Source organism: Leptopilina boulardi, unplaced genomic scaffold, assembly GCF_019393585.1.
Source record: "Leptopilina boulardi isolate dan_hultmark-lab unplaced genomic scaffold, ZJU_Lbou_2.1 LbouV2_322, whole genome shotgun sequence".
Lineage (NCBI taxonomy): Eukaryota > Metazoa > Arthropoda > Insecta > Hymenoptera > Figitidae > Leptopilina > Leptopilina boulardi.
This window is the reverse complement of record NW_026137888.1, coordinates 1,047,970-1,067,885: the sequence shown is the minus strand read 5'-3', so window position 1 is coordinate 1,067,885 and position 19,916 is coordinate 1,047,970. Positions and strand designations below refer to the sequence as shown.

At 28.2% G+C, this 19,916-nt stretch overlaps 1 pseudogene; it reads left to right on the top strand.

Moving 5' to 3' along the window:
- Positions 1-962: 962 nt before the first annotated feature.
- Positions 963-19,916, top strand: part of LOC127284303 (uncharacterized) — a 27,916-nt pseudogene continuing 8,962 nt past the window's right edge.

Genomic DNA, 19,916 nt, shown 5'->3' with positions numbered 1-19,916 from the left:
ACTTTCTTTATTTTTTCAAAATGTTATTTTTCACAAAAGCATTTTTCAATTATGTAAAAAAAATAAAATCAATGATATATAAAGATAAAAATAACATAAAAAATTTTTGTGTTAAATCTAACAATTACAGAAAAAAAATTACGCCGTAATGATACTGACTCCAACTGTTAGAAACTTATCTTTCTAACAGTTTCGTTAGTGTGTGACAGTTGCTTGAGCAGTCACAATAGGTCCCTTCCTCAGGTATATTTTCTTGCATACCTGCCTCCCCTTTGCCTCCCTGTCAAATAGTCAGTCGTGTATTAGACTGCGAAGAATTTGGAAGGTTATAGAGAGCGTTTGCGTAAATTTTACTTTTGTCTTTTTCTGTTTCTTGTTATTTTATTGTTTTTGTGAATAGTTAGAAATTGTTAGAATTGTTATTTTGTTAGAATTGTTGAATAAAATTGTTAGGATAGTAGAATTGTTAGAAATTGATTGTTTTCTCGCAAAACAATTATAATGGCCGAAGACTCTCCAAGTGTGTCTCATTTGGAAAATGAAGAAAAAAGTGAGCAAAGTGCAAGTACTGTTTCAAAGCAACAATTAAAAGATGCTGTGTGTTACTTTCAAAATTTATTAACAAAAGAAGATCTCATTGCCGAAAAACCATCTGCAAAAATGTCAGAAGAAGCGAAAAAAATTGGAGAAGAAATTTATAATAACACCATAGACATGATGCAAGATAAGAAAATAATAACAACTGAAGAATTAATTATGGAAAATGAGTTGGATGAAGAAGGTCTGTTTGAACATGTTCAAGAGAGTGAATCTTCGGATGAGTTTGAACCAGAAGAAAAGAAACAAAAAATTGAAGATCATGTTCCTTTGGAGTACAAAATTAAAGTGGTGAATTTGGCAAAAGCAAATCCGAGTTGGTCCTTAAAGACGCTTCAAAAAAAGGATGTTCGCGTTTAAAAAGTATGCGTTATTTGGAAAGATGGGAAGAACAGATTAAAAAAGGCGGAACATCACAAGAAAAATACGCATTTATTGACTCCTGGACTTACGACAGATTTAAGGAAGCACGTGAAAATTTCCAGCAAGTTACGACGAGGAATCTGCAGCAGTGGGCTCTATCTGCAGCGAGTCAATTTGAAAATTTAGAATTCAAAGCGTCGACTTGATGGGTTATCAAATTCAAATGTCGACACAAAATTCGACAAAGAAAGGTTACAAAATTTGTGTCAGAAAAAGAAACTGTAACACTGGAGGAAACGTTGCAGCATGCTGAAAATTTTCGAAAGCAAGTCCGAGCGGTGGCGCCAAATTTTGACAAACAATTTATTTTGAATACCGATTAGACTGGTAAGTTATATAAACTAATTATTTTTATGAATAGTAAAAAGATAATAATAATAATAATAATAACAATAAAAATATTTCATTCTTTTTGGATAAAATAAAGTTATACAAAAATTATTATTATTATTTTATACTATTTAAATTTCAATTTAAAATTTTTATAACTATTGTGTTACAGAAATTGAAAAATAATTACAGGTTGTCAATATCAGTCCGTATACAACAGGAGTCTTGCGGAGAAGGGCTGCAAAACCGTTTTTGTAAAACGCAAAGACATGAACAAAGCCACTCACTCGTATACTGCACAGTATACTATCACAATGTCAGGGAAATTGCTGCCAAAGGTTTTCGTGTGTTTGCAGGAGGCCACTACAGGATCATTTGGACTAAGAGTGAAAAAGACAGTACAGGAGTACTGTAAAAAGTACACGCAGGTTGAAGTCACAGCTTCAAAATCAGGAAAACTGACAACTTCTTTGTATAAGGATTTCTTAAAAAAATTATAAAACCTTATGTAAAAGAAGAGAAATTTCTCTTTCTTCTAGATTCTTGGGGAGGCCAAACTGACATATCCATGTACGACGAAATTTTTCAGGATGATGAAGGGTTGCCGACTTGTTCTTTAAAAGTGATACCTCCAAAATGTACTCCACTTGTACAACCTTGCGACGTTTACTTCTATAGGCAGGTCAAAAACTTTATTAAAAGACTGCAAAATTGTACACACTTGATCGAGCAAGAGAGAGAAATAACTGGCAGAGAAGATTGCATTAAAATACATGCTATTCTTCTCCACCAGTTATCTTCTCCAATCTTCGAAAATATGTTGAAATACGCTTGGTTCGCGTCAAAATTGACAGATGAACGTGAGGTTTTCTCAAATGTTAACCAAGTTTGTTTCCCTGTAGAAATTTTGAAAAATCCGTGTAATTGTAAAACTGCTGCATTTATAAGATGTGCCTCTTGCTTTCAAACTTTTTGTTTCCCCTGTTTTTATGATAATTATCATTCAGGAACATGCGATCCTCAGACACCAGCAGGATAGACTATTGTATAATTTATTGTATTAATAAACATCTTTTTATTTTAATTTATACTTGCGTTTCATTGTAAATTATAAGTAGAGAGATCCAAAAATTTTATATTTTATATACATACTTGAATTTATATAAAATTATTTAAATTATTTGAATATTTTTAAAAAAATGTTTATTTAAAAGAATTAAATAATTTAAAATTATGTAATTTACTGTAAGTATAAAATTACATGCATGACATATTAAGAAAAAAAAATGCCCAGTCCGAGACTTGAACCCGCAAAAAGAAAGTAACAGCCAACTGCTCTGACCACTAGACCAACCGACCATATGTGGAAACTCGCGCAACGGTGTATGTGAGGAGCGCCTGAATTTTCGCAAAATTTTAAACGCGTTTTTCTCGAAAACAAAAAAGCAGTGCGTCCTAATATTTTACCCAAGGAAACCTCATATAATAAGGTTTAATTACACAGAGTTTCAATTTTTTTAAAAATCGACACCTCGTAGTTTCCCCTTGTAAAGTAAAAAATTAGTGAGTTGCCTTTAAGTAAGGATGAATGTCAATTGGCTTGATTTATCGACATTCAACAATATATAGAAAAGCTATTTATTATTTTTTTATTTTGGACAACAGAAATGGTAATAATATTGTTTTTAAATGTATCTAATAATAATGATAGTAGTACGTAATAGTATTTTATTACATTGTCATATTTAATTTGTAGAAGTCAACGATCCTCTTGCTGTGAATGTTATTCAGAACAATGTATGTAGAGGAGCAAGTTCGTGATGAAGCAGAAAATGAAGATGGTAACTTTTTATTTTTATTTACATTTTCTACATACTGTTTGAACTTTTCAAGGATAAAATAAAAAAATTTGTCGAATATTCTGTTTTAAGAAAGCAATAACTTTAAAAAATGAAAGAAATTTTGTAAAATTTTGTTTGAAATTTTATACTCAATTAAGTCATTTGAATTATTAATTTAATTAATTTTTTTACAATGTATAACACACATAATGCTGCCTAATCATAAAAATTTCAAACATTTAAAATAAAACAATAAAAATTAAAATTTCTTCAACCTTTTAATAATCCATTTATTTATTTTTCTAAAACAGATGATGATGATGATGATGATGACACGCTATGCTGCATTTGCAAAGTGAATCCTAAAACGCATGCATTTTTACCATGCGGACATAGAATAATATGTAGTTTGTGTGCATAACATTATAAGAATATTCGAGGAGTTAAATGTGCTTTGTGTAGGAACCCAGTAAATTTAATCATAAGAATATATTTATAGAAAAAAAATGAACTATTACTGTTATAAACAAACATATTAAAAATATTATTTATAGAATTATGTTTGCATGTAATGTAACACTAGAAAAGTATTTTTATAAAGTGAACAAAATAGATATCTTAAAATGAAGATGATTATATTATATATAAACACTTATTTGTGAAGTTTATTTACTACGACTTTTGATATCAATGACAACAATTTCATTTTCTATTACTATTTATAAATAATTAAACTTTAAATTAAAAAAGTAAGTAAAAAAATGCCTCTTACTAATTTAAAAAATTATGTTTGGTGTCAAAATACATTAAAAAAATGCAAATATTAAAAAAATCAATATTAAAAAAAATTGTTGATACATTTTTAGAACATTAGAATGCAACTGAAAATATTTTTTGAAAATCTTAAATTCAAAATTGAAATATATTCTTATATTTCATTGTTACATTTTTTAAAAATTTTAAGATTTTTTTCTATTTTCTATAAATAATTGGTTTATTAAATTTGCAGAAAATAATTTTTAAAAATAAAAAAATTTCCAAATATTATAAATAATATTAAATATACTTACGTAATCTATAAATTATAAACACCGATTTAACACTTTTTAAATAAACAATTTTTATTTTAAATATAATGACATCCCAAGTTTTAATTCCTAAATTAAATATTAATTTATAAAATTGTACTTACCTAATACACGACTAATAATTATGTTATACAAAGTAAAAATCTCACCTTTTTAATTAAACCTGAAAACTTACTTATTCATATATTCAAGTATTATTTCTTATTAATTAATCTCAAAAAAATGAGAACAATATATTTTAATAAAGATTATTTTCTCCTGTAAATGCAACAGTCCTCAATTGCTATGAACTAATTTTTATTACTAATTAATTACCTTTAATTAACTTTATGTATATGATTCTAAAATGAACTAAGTTAATAAACCATTCAAATTTCGAGAAAAATTTACCCATTGGCAAAGAAGATAATCAGAGCGCCACCTACTCTGCTTTACCGATTAATTCAAACATATACCAACTACCTAATAGAAGCGCATCTCACTTACAAAAAAATCATTTGAATTTTTAGGCCAAATGATATTTAGAACAAATGAAATTTATGCCAACTGACGATTAGCTCAAACAATAATTAGATCAGATAAATAGTAGGTTGCATAAGTCGTAGGCTTAGTAAAAATTAGACCAATTAAGAATTAGTTCACATTTAATATAGATCGAAAAATAATTAGATTAAATAAAAATTCGACAACTTATTAATTAGTTTGAATGAAGTTTAGGCCAGGTAAGAAATAGATTACATGATGATTAGGTCAAATAATAATTAGTCTAAATAAATAGTAGGTTACATAAATCTTAGGTAAAGTAAAGATTAGGCCAAATGAGAATTAGATCAAATAAAAAATAGACCAAATATAGATTAGATTGAATAAAAATTCGACCACTTATTAAATAGACTGGATGAAAATTATACCAAATAAGAAATAGGTCAGATAAAGATTAGTCCAAATAAACTTTAGACCAGAAAAATTTAGGCCAAATAAGAATTAGGTTATATCAGGATTAGTGTAAATAAAAATTAGGCAACTTAAAAATTATATCATATAAAAATTAGATTAAATGAAAATTAGTCCAGATGAAATTTAGATCAAATATTAATTAGACCATCTGCAGATTAGATTAAATAAAGTTTAGGCCCAATAAGAATTAGACCAGGAAGAATTTCTGTTAATTAAAAAGTAGATTACATTAATATTATTATTATTATTATTAATATTATTATTATTATATAATATTATTATATTAATATTAGTGTAAAATATATCATTCTAAACTTCTCTGATTTATGTAAGTAAATTTAAGATTTATACATTTTACTCATCATTTTTTGTCATATAAATATTAATCACAATTTTTTGACATTTTATTAGCCAACTTTCACGGTTTGCATACGCTAGGGAAGAATGTGTACAAGAATTGTTTTATATAATTTGAATTGCATAACAAAATACGATTTCAATGAGCCTAAGCACGTTTAAAAATATTAATTTTTGCTAGAGAAATAAAAAAAATAGTAAAAACATTGAAAATTGGGTTTTTCTTAGATATCTAATTGAAAAATTAACATATTCTCTTTGTCAAGGTGTCATTTCTTTCAGAATTTTATTAACTTTAATAAAATAAAGGAGAAGGTATCATTTTCAAACAAATTTTTTTGTCAATATGTTATATTGTACAAAAGTGAATATTTTTATTTTATAAGAGAAGAAAAGACAAATTGTTTTTTATAACAAATCTTAAGTTGAAATGTGTGATTTTTTACAATTCTGGAATGAAGAAATGTTAGATTTTACAAATGTGACTAAAACACAATACACCTGTAAAACGAATATAAATAATTAATATAACTTGTGTTTTATGATATTTAGTAATGAAATAAAAAAGAAAATTAATAATGTATTAACGTAATTATTCTATAATATTATTAAATATTAATATTGTATATCATTCTAAATTTTAATAATCATTATTAACTGTAACAGTAGTAATAATTACAATTAATTATTATTATTGTAATGATGTGTGCCTAAGTCTGTTTTATCTCTGCAATATTAAGATTAAGAGTACCATACAATAATAAGACAATATTAATCTCTGTGTACTCTTTAAATTTAAATACGCGAAATCTCGCTGATCAATTGGCTAATTTTCACTGATTATTCAACGTATATACGCTGATTGATATCAGTGATATACTTATCGTTGATTAAAATTTAAAGAGTACTTATTCAGTGTCAGTTGTTTATTAAAAGTAAAAATTCTTTAAATAAATCATTGAATTTATCACTTTATAGTTCCTGAAGAGGGCAGCTGCGCTGCCGAAACGCAAAGAAATTGCTTTATTTTAAACCTGATTCGGAGTGATCGTTCAATTCATCTTAAAATTTTTAAAATTCTTTAATTTTTGTTTATGAAAAATTTGTGTTAAATAAGAGACATATATCCTGCGCAGCTGATGAGGTAAGTGAAAATAAAATAATATTTCTCTGTATCAGATATATTTTTTTCGTAATATTAAATATGTGGGAGAAATGGGAGTTGAGGACATGTGAGTTCGAAAAAAAATGTTTATTGTTTTTTACTACTTCCTAAAATATAAGTTTACATTTATAATTGTTACAAAGTTATTTTAAACTTGCTGTTCGTTATTTTCATATAGTATTAAGTTATTTGAAAGTAACTAAATAGAATATTAGATAAAAAAAATTTGTACTGTCTTTGTAAAGAAAAAGAATTCGACCGCATTTTTAAATGTAACGTCCCAGGCAGAAATCGACGACCGACATGGTACCGGGCCGGTACCGGCGGCGGACTTGCCGGTGCCGGCGTGATACCGGCATTTCCGCCGGCCCAGTCAACAATGATAACCCGGGAAATATACGCCCCGGTGCCGGTAAATCACCGGCCCGGTTCTTGTTTTTAGTGTTTTCATGCCGGTTTATTGCCGACATACTACCGGCGCGGTACTAGCATTTCCGCCGGCCGGTACTAAAAAAAATACTGTGTTAATTTTCTGCCGGCGTTATGCTGGCGCGGTGTCAGATCAGTATATTATATTCACAACACATTTCATATTTTTTAAACATTAAACAGTATTAATTATTATTTAATTTAATTGTAAACACTAAAGAGAATGCTGGAACATACACAGTAAAAACAAAGTCTTAAACCGTTTACACCTTAAATTAAGCCCATGTTTTTTGCATAAGTCTGTCCTTGTCTAGTTGGTCTGACTCCGTTTACACCTTAAATTCAGCCTAAAATATAGGCTAAAATCAAGATTTCTTTTTTAGTGTGTATGAATCATTATTAATAATTAACAGAAAATCTGAAGTCACGCGGAATTGAACTCAGGACCCTTGGACTGCAAAGTCGACGCCACATCCGCTAACCTAAACCTGCTTATGAGAAGTAAATGCAAAGTGCGCTTATAAAGTTTGAAACCAAAACCATTTGCAAAAAGTTCTAAATTAAAAGAAAACAACTTATGTAAAAGTCAATTTCAATTACACTACCGTCCGAAATTGTGCGAACTCTGCTTTTTCAACAAGTATAAAACTCTTCAAATCTTCAAAAATATTAAAACTAAAATTTTTTCTTCTTTATTTTATTAAAGTTAATAAAATTCTGAAAGAAATGACACCTTGACAAAGAGAATATGTTAATTTTTCAATTAGATATCTAAGAAAAACCCAATTTTTAATGTTTTTACTATTTTTTTATTTCTCTGGCAAAAATTAATATTTTTAAACGTTCTTAGGCTCATTGAAATCGTATTTTGTTATGCAATTCAAATTATATAAAACAATTCATGTACACATTCTTCCCTAGCGTATGCAAACCATGAAAGTTGGCTCATAAAATGTCAAAAAATTGTGATTAATATTTATATGACAAAAAATGATCAGTAAAATGTATAAATCTTAAATTTACTTACATAAATCAGAGAAGTTTAGAATGATATATTTACTTGATTTTTAAACATTATATTTTATTGTAGAATTAAATTTAAATTTTTTGACATTTTATGAGCCAACTTTCACGGTTTGCATACGCTAGGGAAGAATGTGTACATGAATTGTTTTATATAATTTGAATTGCACAACAAAATACGATTTTAATGAGCCTAAGAACGTTTAAAAATATTAATTTTTGCCAGAGAAATAAAAAAATTGGTAAAAACATTGAAAATTTGGTTTTTCTTAGATATCTAATTGAAAAATTAACATATTTTCTTTGTCAAGGTGTCATTTCTTTCAGAATTTTATTAACTTTAATAAAATAAAGAAGAAAAAATTTTAGTTTTAATATTTTTGAAGATTTGAACAGTTTTATAGTTGTTGAAAAAGCAGAGTTCGCACAATTTCGGACGGTAGTGTATGTAATGGCAAAGTTAATAATTATTTAGTACAATACATTCATTTATAACAATATACGTTGGGACGGAGGTAAAAGATAAACCGCTGGCACGGTACCGGCCCGGTACTGGCTTTAAAGAAAAAACTTTCAGAAACGCAGTGGCATGAAATTCATTAAATATCTTATTAAATTATCAAAATTCTATAAGATTAAATCGGAAAAGACTTCATGTGTAGCCGGAAAAACACCATTGCCGGTGAAAAAACGGTATTGAAAAGTGGTGCCGGGCCGGTACAAATTGTGATGCCGGTAAAACACCATTGCCGGTGAAGAAAAGGTATTGACAAGTGGTACCGGTCCGGTGCTGGGCCGGTACTAATTTTTAAGCCGGAAGAACTCCATTGCCGGTATAAAAACGGTATTTTATAGTAGTATCGGGCCGGTGCCGAAACGGTGCCGGGCCGGTACATACTTTGATACCGTCATAACTCCGTTTCCGGTATAAAAACGGTATTGACATGTGCTACCGGGCCAGTGCTGGGCCGGTTACTTTTTATCAACTGGACCGGTACCACGGTGCCGGTTATAGTCCGATTTTACCACCGGGCCGGTGTAATGCCGGTCGTCATTGAACATCCGGCCCGGTACTACGGTGCCGGTATCGGTTTTTATCCGACTTTACCACCGGGCCGGTGTCATGCTGTCGTAAGCATCGGCACACCACCTATTTTTCTGCCCGGGGTAACAGCCTGCAAAATTGACCATATTATGTTTTAGAAAATATTTTTTTAGAATTGAAAAACAAATCTTTATTGTTAGATTAAAAATTTCCAAGAAGAATGAAAATAGTAATTCTTCATATTAATTTATATCAACATTTTTATAAAGTGTCTGTTTGCCTGTGGTTTTTGTTTACTGAAGCATCCTGGAACTAAAAAGGTTGGAGGTAGGTTCAAATAGAAAAATGAAACGTAAGTATTATTGATTTCAATATAATTTTTGTAAATAACTGACAATTCAAATATCCCAGATAGCAAAAAAGCTTAAGTCAAGCTTAAAATAAGATAATCATGCTAGGGTGTTAAGCTTGCGCCAAGATTATCATGCAATCTTGAAAGTTAATTTTTGATAGAACTACAACAGACATGTGTTTGTGAATCAACACTCACGTAACTTTTTTATTTCAAAATAAAGAAAATTCTTTTTCAAAGATAATCAAATTTTACTAAAGTTTTAGTTTTTATTATATTCATTGACGATAAAGATAACATTTGTATTTTTTCCTTTAATAAAATAAATTTAGAGTGTGCTAATACTTTATTAAATCAACTATAATTAAATTTCTTCAGTTAAATTAATAAATTTTTATACTGATTCGCATCATCTAAGCTTTCATAATTTTATAAACTAGAAAATAAAACCACTTTCAATGAAATAATAATAATAATAATATTTGAAAAATTTATTTATATGACGAGAATGAAATGTAGATAAAAAACAAGTGTATTAAATTTAAAAAAAATTGTTTAAGAAGAATTGAAAAATTATTTTTACTTTGTGTGTAATTTCATTTTCTTTGATGGATGTAAAAATAGATATTTAAGTTAAATGATTTTTAATTATGTAAGGAATAATATGTATACGCAATACTGGAGTATGAAGTTTGATATTTAGTAACAAATTCTTCATCGTCTTTCATTTTTATCTGTTCTTCAATTGAAGTTTCTTCTTTTCTAATATTTTCAATTGCTAAAAATAATAATATAATTAAATATAATTTATTTCATACAAATTATTTTTATATATTGTTATGAATTATTAATTTTAGATAATAAATTTTAAGTTTTATACCAGGTAATGTATTATCACTTTCCGTGTCTAGTTTTGTATCAGATAGCTTCGTTTTCAATTCATCAGATTTTTCTAATAAATCTAAAAAATATATTTCTTCAATATAATACTTTTTCAAAATAATAATTAGTTAAATAATAAGTAAAAGCATTATATAACCTCTATTTGTGACAAAAGTAACCAAAAAATGATATAAATATACAAAATTTTAAACTGTGCTTGAATTTAATAAAATAAAAAATGTGAGAATAAAAAGTTTTTAATTCAAACTTTTGAACTTACAATTAGATACATATTATGGATAATAATTTCTGACATATATCAAATTCACTTAGGTATTATGTCCTTTTAATAAGAATTGTGACAATTCTCCTGAATATTCATATAGGTTATAATGCATGTAACAGTGTAATTTAAAAAAATGTTACAAATGTCTCTGTTCCCCCTAATTGAATTTAATAATAATATAATTGGAACATACTTTTAAATTGATTTCTTAAAGATGTTAAAAGTTCATCGAATTTTTTTAATTCTTGAAAATCGTCTTCATCTAAGTCATCATCATCACGATCCTCTTCAATAAGTTCCTCTTTCTTAATGTCACTCATTTTTATAGTTATATAACAATCGTATAATATTATACAGTATTTAATCGTGGATAATTAAATAATTTTTGTAATATGAAATTAATCTTATATTATGTAAACATACATGTAGGTTATGAAATTTGTAAAACAAAGGAAATTCTTGCAACTTGTAATGTCATATAAATAATTCGCTCGCTTGAATCTAGTTATATTTATTGTTATATATTTGAATTCTTTACATTATTTTAAAATTAGTGTTATTTCAAAATTTTTAAGGTTAAAATTAAAAATTTATAATTATTAATGTTTGAAGCTACTTTATTCTTTTGTATCAAATTAGTTGTATCAAAAAACTTACAAAATTACTAAGAAAATGACAAATTATTATATTAAAATATAAAAATATTCAAAAGCTACACATTCAATTAATTTGAGCTCGTAACCATATTGTAAATCCTTGTACAATATCTTGTACAAGAAAATGTTGATGTTCAGCAGCTGAACTTGTACCAGCTATGGTGCGGAAAATGTACATTTTCTTGCACCAGATTTGGTAAATCTTATCGACATTAATTAAACTATTTACCTGCACTCTGCACCACGAACAGAAAAAAAATGTTAATTTTTTACTTTTTTGCAATTTTAAAAGCTTTATACTGACAAATCAACAATTTCAACCCCAAATCATCAATCAATGACCGAAAATACATCTAAAAAGACTGGAGAAAAATTTAAAGCAGTTAATATTTACACAGAAGCTTAAATAGACAAAAAATTATGTGTACTATATTATTATTAATAATTATTAATTAATATGAATTTATTATTACAATTATTGTAAACAAAAATAAATATTTTTTTTATATAGATTTTTTTTAATTTAATAAAATAAAAAGAATTTAATTCAAATATCCATTAAAAAATTAAAAAGTATTCATCAAATTTAAATAGTAAAACGTGAAGGTATATATATAAATTTATATTTAATGCATATGTTGCCTTGGAAACTATAATTATTGACCGTTTTTGTCTTTCTTTAATGAGAAACATTTTTTCGTGAAATAAAGTTTCTTCTCATTGAAATCTCGTTTGATTTTAAAAATTGATTGTGGATAATGAATTCTAATTAATTTTCTTATTTTAATTCATGTTTATTTACGTAAGTTTTATCTCAATTTCTTATCATAAAATTCAAATTTTTATTTATTAAATAAAATCAAAAATTTATTTTCTTCAAAAAAATTAAAAAATTTTATATGTTAAAAAAATAATTATTGCTCTAATTAGAAATACCTTTAATACCTAATAAATATGTCAGTGTTTAACAATTTCATTTTTATTAATTGTCAAAATTTATCGAAAGAAACTAAAGAAATTTTTAATTTCAAAAAAATTTTTTAAAATTCTTTAAAATTTTAATGTATTCTTTTTTGTTTACATTTTATTTAGTGTTACAATGGAGGTATTTTACCACAACGACTTTAAATACGTAAAAGACGACAGATGCACGAAAACCGTTATATATAGGTCTGTATAAAGTATGTCGTATTTTTTCAAACCCATGTTTTCTAATGGAAAAAATTGTCTTAAAGGTTGCGCTGTCATTTAGCTTTAGCGTCTTTTGAGTGGGAATAAAAATTAGTTCAAGTTTTTTTGTGCAGAGATAATTCCTCCTGCACTTCTTCCTTTGTCATGTTCTCATATCCTTATGTGACACTCCAATTTCCAATACACAATTCTTTTTTTTTCTTATCACACTACCTTTTTTTCATCATATACTTTTCGTAACAATAAACAATCTATCATCTCTTATCGTGTCTTTGACTGTTTCTTTACTTCCACGAATTATTTTTGCATTTCTCTTTGCGTTACTCTACTAATCATGTCTTCGCTCTTTCCTCATCCTCTTTACCCCTCTTTCTTACTGTCTTTAAACCTCTCTTACTGCTACAATTTCACATTGCCTCTTCTCCCTTATCAACATTTACACTTGCTTAGTAAATTACTTCAATTTTCTTTACGTATCCTTATTTTTTACTTTCTGTTTATTTCATCACAAGCATCCAATAACTCCATTTTTCTTTTCAACTTTGCAAAATTCGTGTAGATGTTTCAACAGAACCAACAAAATTCAAGGAGTATGTAAGGGAGTCTTAAAAAAATTTGGCGAGACATATCGACTCACGCAACCGCATTCGTGTTCTTCAGATGTCAACCAAGAAAATAATGATGTTGCCAAAGCAGAGATGCTTAAGCGTTGCCTAATCATGACTTTGGAACTTAAAGAAATTTATGACAACGTTTGTTCTGAGTAAGCAAATTGAATAAACATCTTTGTTCTAGAAATGTTCCTAAATCGTTTTTAAAAAGTACGTGTTTGCTAAAATAACATTTTTAAAGAAACACTTGTAGAACGATATTTGAGCAGACATTACTATTCCAAAATCATCATAAGAACGTTCTGAAAAGGTTCCGCGTGTGTGGCCCATAAATAGTTTATTTTTAGGGTTCCGTGCTTGGTTCGGAACCCTATTAATATCGGTTTTTTTGAAATCGTGTACCCCCCCCCCCCTAGCGGCTACACGAATTTATCTGGAGGGCTGAAATTTGGTACACATATGGGTGATTCTACAAACGAAGGAATTATGAGCGGTCAAGCTTATTTTGTATATTAATTTTGAAAAAAAATTTTTTTTTTTATGAAAATTGTATATCTAAATGGTTTCTATTATGGCACTAAAAAGCAGCCGATGAAAAAAAAATTTCTTGCAAAAAATACACATCAAAGTGCTAAATTCTCATTCGTCTGGCATGTCCCGCAGTGTAATTGACAGTTCATATTGTGAAAAAATATTATTTTTCAAGTGTTTAGCGGAAAATTCATACTTGATTAGTAATTTTGAATAGTTGTAGATTATTAATATGGAAATAATTATGACATTACTCTATACCTTATTTATAAAATATCTTCTTGAATTTTGTCCCTGGATTTTGTTATCATTCGTCTGGCAGTTGAAAACACGTTAAAATTATTAAAAATCAACATTCTAATGAAGTTACAGTTCGTTATTGTTGTTAATTAAACTAAACTAAATGTGATACCACGCGCGTTTTATTTAATCTGTTATTCTATTAACCAAGATTTCTCAATTTGTGACCAAAATCGCGTTGTGACCAGACAAATTCTCATTCATCTGGCATCTATTTTTTTGAAAAAAATATTATTTTTAGGTCCTTTTATAGGCTTATGTATTACAACTTTGAATTCTCTATTGAGTAGAATTGCTTATTTTATTATTTAATGTTGTTTCTACCTTTTTTAAAAAAAAAACTGCCAAATTCTCATTCGTCTGGTTCTCATTCGTCTGGCACTTTTGAGACAGGATATACATTAAGCATTAAAAACATCGTAGAACTAATAATTTTTTAACAATTTTCGATTTTTTTGACTTAAAATAATCGTCACTAAATTTTTAAGATATTGCTAAACCCCAATCTTTAATTTTCATTTTGTATATATAATTATATTAATATGAATAAACAAATAAAAAGTACTTTTTTCCTGTGAATCGTATGAATGTCACAACAAAATCGAAATATCTTTTATTATTAGACACTTAAAGTACTCCTACACATTTGTGATTTGTAAAATTATGTTCTAGTAGAACACACGTAACTTGTTATAAACAAATTATATAAACAAATTACTAATTAAAGCGATACCTTTTATTGATCCTTGTAAAATTCGTTACTCGGGGGTTTTTGGGGTCGCTGAAAATGAATCCGGAGTCAGTTTTTCAAAATTCAAAATGGCGGATGCAACATGGCGGTCAAATATTTGAAAACACTGAAAACTACTCACTTCAGACAAATATATTAAGTTTTTTCAAAAGCAAATCCGAACGATTTTTAAAAAAAAGTCCGCCATATTGGATCCGCCATTTTGAATTTTGAAAAACTGACTTTGGATTCGTAATCAGCGACCCCGAAAACCCCCGAGTAATAAATTTTGTACAAATCCATTCATTATTTTTTGTGTTAATGTGAATTTTCTATACACGATCTTAATTTCCTGGATAAATTGTTTATAAACAACCATAACTCTTGTAATTTTTAATATTTTGTCTGGCCACTTTCAGATATCTTTTTTAGTGTCATTAACTTGAAGTTAAAGTACTTTTTAGACCTTAAATGAGAAAAAAATGTTGTGTCCATATTTTCTTCATTTTCGTCCTTCGTTTGTAGAATCACCCATATGTATTTTTGCGTGTAGATTACAGGAAAAATATAGCGAACCTGATAGGAATTGATTATCATAGCGTTGTCAAGGAAAAACCATGAATTTTTACGAAAAATGACTATGTACCCCACCCCTAGCGGCCACATCTTTTGACATAAAGAGCTCAAATGTGGCACACTTACGTATTTTTACGTGAAAATTACAGGAAAAATATAGCGAACTTGATTCGGATCAATTTACATAGCGTTGTCAAGGAAAAATCAAAAATTTCGAAAAAAAACACGTGAAAAAGTTATCGGGAGTCTCCCGGGAGCCCCCCGGGAGACTCCCGGGAAATTTTCCAAAAATCTTTTTTTTTAATTTTCCATAAAAAATGATCAAATTTATCAAATATGAATATGAATATGAAAAAACTTATTTTATTTTAAATTTCCTGAAAAGGTCAACTTTAATTGACCTGGTTACCTATTAGAAAATTTGCGATTTTCTAGGGTTTAAAGTTTTCTGTTCACGGTTAACTTTCCCAAAGAAGTTAACCGATCAAAATTAACCTGGATATCCGGTTAATCTTGATTTACGCACTGGGCATTTTCCTGAAGCGCGGAGATAAAAATGACATTGGGTTTTGTCATCTCCCATAAAATATTGAACGCCGAATTGATGTGAATATTTGATAAATTTGATCATTTTTTATGGAAAATTAAAAAAAAAAATTTTTGGAAAATTTCCCGGGAGCGACTCCCGATAACTTTTTCACGTGGGAAGATTTATTCTCCTTAGCGCACACAATATTCAACCCAGACAGTTCATATTTAGTATACAAATGTATTTTTACAGGAAAAATACAGGGAAAAAAAGCGGTCATAATTAGAGTTAATGATTAACTTTTTATCAATTTTTTCAAGAAAGAATGACAACTTTAGGAAAAAAATGTATTTTTTCACCAAAAACGAACAAAATTTTATTTAAAGGGATTTAAATTTACATATTTTAACATATTTTTACGTGTAGATTACAAAAAAAATATAGCGAGGATGATTGGAGTTGATTTTTCTGGAATTAATAAACAAATTTTATTTTTTAGATAACTTTCGATTTTTCCTTGACAAGCAGCTACTAGCCTTATATCAATATCTTAAGTTTTATCTCTTTTTGACTTAGAAAGATAAAATTTAATATTCAATGCATTTTTAAAATGTAAATACAATAAAAATATTGCGAGTTGAAATAAAATTATGTTTCTTATATTTTTTTAATAAAATATTTTTTATAAAATAAAATCGGACAAGTGCGAGTTACACTCGCACTGAAATCGAGGGTTCCGTACTCGAAGCGAACTTATTTGGTATAAAAACAAATGTTTAAAAAATATGTGTTGTATGACAAATAATATAAGTGATACAAAAAGGAACAATTTTTTTAAAAAATTTAAGAAAATTGTTCCTCCTTTGGTATAAAAACAAAAAAAATTTTAAATATGTGTTGTATTTCAAATAATATAAGTGATACAAACAGGAACAATTTTGTAAAATTTAAGAAAATTGTTCCTCTTCGTATCACTTATATTATTTGAAATACAACACATATTTAAAAATTTTTTTGTTTTTATACCAAAGGAGGAACAATTTTCTTAAATTTTTTAAAAAAATTGTTCCTTTTTGTATCACTTATATTATTTGTCATACAACACATATTTTTAAACATTTGTTTTTATACCAAATAAGTTCGCTTCGAGTACGGAATCCTCGATTTCAGTGCGAGTGTAACTCGCACTTGTCCGATTTTATTTATTCTTAAGGAATAAATTGTGCAAAATATTTTCATCGCATTAGTAATAAATATTTTATTTGTATAATAATAGGATTATGCTATGGATTTTAGATTCAAAGAAAGTGGAAAAACCTTAACATTAGAATGGAGTTCTGTAAAGCAAATTTTAATAAGAAAAAGAAAAAACGCAGGATTCCAGCGTCCAAATAGTTTAAAGGAATTAGCAGAGTATGTCTCAAAACATGCAGATCTAAAGCTCATTCTTAAAGGTATCGTAACTGAGGGAAATAATATGGCAATATTATTCTCCACTGACAAGCTCATAAGCGAATTAAATGAACAAAATGAGTTGTATATGGACGGCACATTTGAGGTAATGTTATGTTTTTTTATCATAATATACACTGAATTTCCGATTATTGGAAATATGGTTATATTGAGTATCTAGAGGATATTGGGGTCGCTGATTACGAATCTGATATCAGAAATCCAATATTGCTTCCTCAAAATCATATTAAATTTTTTGTATATTTTAAGGTATTTCTCCGGCAAATCGATTTTCGCTAGAATTTTTTTAAACTCTAGGAAAATGTTCCTTTTTATGTACTTTATAAGTGGTAAAAAACCCAGTACCCCTTGCCATGCTAAAAACTGAGAAATTTGGGTTCTAAGTTCCACCAGTTAACATAGGATTCCTATCTGAACATGCAAAACTCACATATTTTATTTGATTATTTAAAAAGTTATCGATAGATTTTTTTTAAAAACGAGTATATTGTAGAATGGAATTAATAGAATAATATAAAAAAAGTTTTAGTAGGGGTATCCAGGCTAATTTTTTAATTGCAACGTTTTGAAGTAGAAAAGTTAGGTTATTTATAGATTTTTGAATCAAGCCTTGAACCATGATCCAGTATTAAGCCATGATCAAAAATCGGAATCTTGACTCGAGCCATGATTCATAGTCTGAATAAATCCCTGAGCCACGAAAAAGAGTCTGAATCAGGAGTGAAGACATGATCAAGTCTTGAGACATAATGAATTGTCTAAATCGTCGAATTGTCTAGACCGAGCCATGATTTCGAGTCTGAATCAAGCCTTGAGCCATGATTCAGAGTCTGAATCAAGCCTTAAACCATGATCCTATATTAAGCTATGAGCAAGAATCGGAATCTTGACTCGAGTCATGATTTATTCTGGATCCATGATTTCGAGTCTCAATCAATCCCTGAACCATGATAAAGAATATGAATCAAAGCTGAAGCCATGATCAAGTCTTGAGCCGTAATGAATTGTCTAAATCAATCCCTAAGTTATGATCCAAAGTTTGAATCTAGATCGAGCCATGATCAATCCTGAAGCCATGATTTAGATTCTGAATCAAGCCTTGAGCCATGATTCGGAGTCTGAATTAAGCCTTGAATCATGATCCTGTATTAAGCTATGAGCAAAAATCGGAATCTTGACTCAAGCCATGATTTCGAGTCTGAATCAATCCCTGAACCATGATAAAGAATATGAATCAAGGTTGAAGCCATGATCAAGTCTTGAGCCATAATGAATTGTCTAAATCAATCCCTGAGTTATGATCGAGCCATGATCAATCCTGAAGCCGTGATTTCGATTTTGAATCTAGCCTTGAGCTATGATTTGGAGTCTGAATTAAGCCACGAGCTATGATCAATTCTTAAGCCATCATCAAGCCTTGATCCCTGATTCAGAGCCTGAAGCAAGCCATGCTCCACAATTAAGCTTCAATCCACAATCAGAAGATTATAAGGTTCGCGCAGCCATTCCAAATTCACTTGATGCTCTTTTACATGACCTGATGAATGAACATGTTCAAGATCATACACAAGATAGTGTACACGATCCTGTGCATTTTTTTCAACCGGGGAAGGAATTTAAAAAAATATTATTTCTTCAAAAACGTATTCAATTTTTATTAGGTTTGTCCCAAGATTGCAAAAATTTGTCAACTCTATATTATTGTTTTGCGGTTAAATGACAAGGTATGTAAAAACATAATTTTTTATTTTTGTACGGTAAGAAAAAGAGCAGTATATTGTTCATGTGTACTTTTGTCAATTTTTTTATATTTTGTGGCATGATTTTATAGAGTGTTGGTGCATTGTACATATTGATGACCAGACGCACTAAAGCCTTGTACAAGAAAGTTTTTTCAAAAATTCTGGAACTATGCCCTAATTTAAGAACTAACCTTAAAAATGCTATGCTAGACTTTGAAACTGCTGTTCAAACATCAATTAAGGAATTATTTCCAAATTGTAAAGTACACGGATGTTGGTTTCATTCGAAAAAGGTTAAATTAACGATAGTAACATAAAATCTAATAAAAATAAAATCAGACAAGTGCGACTGTAACTCGCACTGAATTTGAGGGTCCCGTACACGAACTTATTTGGTATAAAAGCGAATGTTTAAAAATTATTTTTATTGTATTTTAACCTTTAACTGGCGCAATTCTGCGTTCGAACGTAAATGGCACAACGGGTCAGCTGGACCCGACGTATTCAAAAGTGTATTATACAGCCGGTATTATATAGTTTTGCACAAAAATTTAATCTGAGGTAGCTTATGTTGTTTTTTTAAATGTAATTAATTTTACAGGGATTAATTTATTTTAAGTTAGTTAAAAAAAAATTTGATAAATAAAAACAAAAAATTACTGTGTCTTTACTAGAAAATTCATGAGTTATTTAAATTTTAATCTTATGGCTTAAAAATGAAAGGTTATACTCTTGTTGTATTATTCTTTTTTATCGAATTAGTTGTATAAAAAAACTTAGAGAATTACTAAGAATATGAAAA